The following is a 3,248-nucleotide window of genomic DNA, read 5'->3' as shown; positions in this document are numbered from 1 at the left end:
GGGGGGGGGTTCCCATTACTGCAAAGCCAGCGCCGGGGCATCCCCCTTGGCTGCTGCCAGCCCAAACCTCTGCCCAGGCCGCACATTTGCTGCGGGTGGAGCTGTACCGGCAGAGCGACAACAGGTAAAGCCGGCGGGACCTCCAGAAAGCTGAGAAACAGTTATTTTCACGGGAGAGTGAGCTCTGTGCAGCTGGGTCCTTAATCATGGAATGACAGGATGGTTTGGGTTGAAGGGATCTTAAAGCCCATCCTGTCCCACCCCCTGCCACGGGCAGGGACAGCTTCAGGGACTCGTGGATTTCCGCAGGGGAGGATTCCTTCCGGCTGAAATGCATGGCATCTCCGAGGAGACGATCGTGAGTCCCGGTCGAAGCAGGGAGGGTCCTGCGGAGGAGTAGGGCAGCGATCTGATGCCAGCCAAAGCATCGCCGGGCAGGGTGAGACCCTGCACTATCACCGTTTGGGGTTCCACTTCCAAAAGGATGGTCGGTTGTTCCATCTGGCTGCACCCCAGCGGATTTACCCCTCTATACACCCCAATCTCAGTTCAAAGCGAGTGGAATATGTACGTGGCCAAGCAAGTCCCCAGCCCCACCTTGGGCAACGGGATGAAGGAATAGCTTCCCCCAACTATCCCCTTCCTCCTGTATCATCAGGTAACGTTGGCAATTATTCGGGCTTAGAAAGCCTCCCCGACATTCCCCAGTGTCCCACACCCTTGCTTTAACCACCACAAATCCTACAAGGAAGCATTACCAAATCCACCCAGAGGCTGGCCTCAAGGGCGCCGGAAACGCAAACACCCAGGTCACCCCGCTACGACGGCCCTATGGATGTGCCGCCCCCACACCTTCAGCCGGGCAGGAATCCAGACGCATTTGTTCCCGACAGGCTCGCTGACCGGCACCGCGCCACCCCCGGCAACCCGGGACTGAGGTTTTCCTGGGAAAAGGGGTCACAAATGAGGCCGGAAAGCTCTCGCGGGACACTTTAGGGGGGTTGAGCTTTAGAAGAGGTTTGGGCCAGCCAGGCAAAATAAAGCACCCCTGGAACAAACTCCTGGGATCCCGATGATCAAGGGACAGCCCTGCTTTTCCACGAAGGAGAGGTTTCTCCCACCACCCGACAACTTCTCACGCTACACGTAAGGATGACGGGAGTTTGGGCACCTGGAGACCACCAGGCTCCATCCCCAGGGCAGACCTACCGGCCCCGCACCGCTGCACGACCAGGGCTCCTCGGATCACTGTGCGGCTCACAGGCCAGCGGAGAGCAGAAAGAACAAAGGCACACAAAGCCTGGCCTTTGAAGGACCTGAACTCCCCTGTTACTCGGTTCTGACTGTTTCTACCCGGGTTTTCCTGAGCTGTTATAACATGCTGGGGTTTGGCGCGTTTGTTCCAAGCCGCTGGGTATCCTCAGTGCCCACGTACGCACGGAGCACTTGGGAGAACTCGGTCCTCGGCACAAAACTACTGTGAAATAACGACAAAATTATCCACTTGGGCCAGCCTCAGTTTTGTTTGCAGTGACAGGAGGCAGGCAGACGGCGCTTCGCTTCCTCCCCTCTTCCCTCTCATCTCCCAGGGGTCAGCGCTCCAGCGGAACCGAACGGTGACCAGGTCTCTGCTTCGCAGGGAAGGCGGCTAACACCAGGCAGGGGTAGCAAAGGTCTGACTGACGGAGTTTTCTTTGGGAAAAGTAATGAATTCCCAGGGAAGCTTTGAAAGAATTAACGGGATGGAGAGACAAGTCACTTCCAGGAGACCTGGGCCGTTGGCTGCCGAGCCGGTGGAGAGCCGAAGGGTTTCCGAGCGAAGAGTAACGGCTGCTTTGCAAGTCAGCGGCGGCTCGCTGGAGCCCACGGGGTGACAAAGGTTAAACCAAATGTCACTTCAGCATCACCGCATGAGCCTGCTGCATCTCCTGCATGCAAAGGGGATGTTCGTCAGGGTGTCTCTGGGACCGAGAGAGGCTCATCGTGCCGGAAAGGTCAGGCCCGGTTCCTGCCGACTGCTTCAAACAGCTCGAGTCGAAGCTGTGCCTTTGGAAAACCGAGTTTTCCAAAGCCAAGCCTTAGGCTAAGCTGGTTTAATGTGACACAAGGGCTGCGTTTGGGTGGCAGCCCTGGGCCCTGCCCGTCCTCCCTGGCGCTGGCGGCTGCTGTCTGCTCTGGGGGAGCCTGTCCCTGCCCCGCCAGTTCCGTTTTGGTTCCACGGCAGCAGATCCTGGCCGGGGAGGGAGCAGTTCGCCCAGTTGGATTTCCTCTTAAAACACCCACCCACAGCCCACCCTGCACAAAGCTCCTTGATATACTGACCCAGAACTCGCCCAGCGAACCACAGCGCTTCACACGGATGAAGGAATTCCAGAGTTCTTCCTTCCGGGCCTGGGTAAACAAGGCTAGGACTGACGAGCAGAAACGAACATGGTGAACTGCAACAAACATGCCGGGCACCCAGAAAAAAATCCTCATTCTGAAAGAAAAATGGCAGAGCATTATTTGCATTAAAGCCACCACCTCTCCCTTGCTTTCACCCAGCTGTGGCCAAGAGTAGTTTGTGTGGAGCAAAAGTCCCATCGAGCTACTAAAAACATCAGGGAATCGACCAGAACAGACTAGTAAATGCCTTTTTAAAAGGTACGTGATTCCTTCCCAGTGGCCCGTTTTACTCAAAGAAGCCACAGAAAAATTGTATAAAAAGATTTATTGAAATTCATCAATGACAAACAGACATAAAACTCAAAGTTTGGCTCTTCTGGGAAAAAAAAAAAAATCTGTTGCAAATGTATTTATACAGATGAAATATTGACTAGGAAATACAAGTCACTTCTAAAGCTGTTTTAAAGAGGGATATGAAAGTAAAACTGTACATTCACTAGGTATTTTCAGTCATTTTACTGACTTCCACTAGGTAAGAAAATACAATTTTGTATTAGTATCTCGTGCTTGAGTGTATGAAAAGAAACCTCCTACCCCTACGTGCTGAACTGCCTCCTGTATTCAGGGTTGTAAAAATTTGCCAAGTATATAGCACAAGTGGAAGTAGTTTCTCATCACTTAGAACTGACTAGGTGTTATATATTACAGACCAAAATAGTACACACCTTATTTAAAAGGGTTGAAACATTTTTTTTATTACAATTGTCAAATTCATTTCACTAGTAACTCAGGAATTAGGAACACTTTTTATATATATTTATATATATATTTAAATGCCTGCCATTTTCAGTGTATTGGCTATA

This window comes from Eurypyga helias, unplaced genomic scaffold (genome assembly GCF_000690775.1).
Source record: "Eurypyga helias isolate BGI_N326 unplaced genomic scaffold, ASM69077v1 scaffold32264, whole genome shotgun sequence".
Classification (NCBI taxonomy): Eukaryota; Metazoa; Chordata; class Aves; order Eurypygiformes; family Eurypygidae; genus Eurypyga; species Eurypyga helias.
This window is presented reverse-complemented; position numbering follows the sequence as displayed.